Genomic DNA, 294 nt, shown 5'->3' with positions numbered 1-294 from the left:
CTAATAAAAAAAACAAAGTTCAATAAAAAAAAAAAAAAAAACTCTTAGCCAACCTGAGTTAACTTTACCAACATCTCTTTAAATAACCGAACATAAAAAAGAAGGTGAAAAAATAACAGTTCAAGGTCCAATAATTTATTACAAAATGATAAAATTGAAAAAATAAGGTCATAAAAAATAGCAAAAAAAAATCTGAATCAACCCGAGTTAACTCAACTAACTTACCACCCATGACATGAGATTGAGATAAAAAAAAAACTTTTAAAAGAAAAACCAAACAAAAAAGGTCCTAGC

This window comes from Populus euphratica, unplaced genomic scaffold (genome assembly GCF_000495115.2).
Source record: "Populus euphratica unplaced genomic scaffold, PopEup_1.0 scaffold121.1, whole genome shotgun sequence".
NCBI classification, from domain to species: Eukaryota; Viridiplantae; Streptophyta; class Magnoliopsida; order Malpighiales; family Salicaceae; genus Populus; species Populus euphratica.
This window is presented reverse-complemented; position numbering follows the sequence as displayed.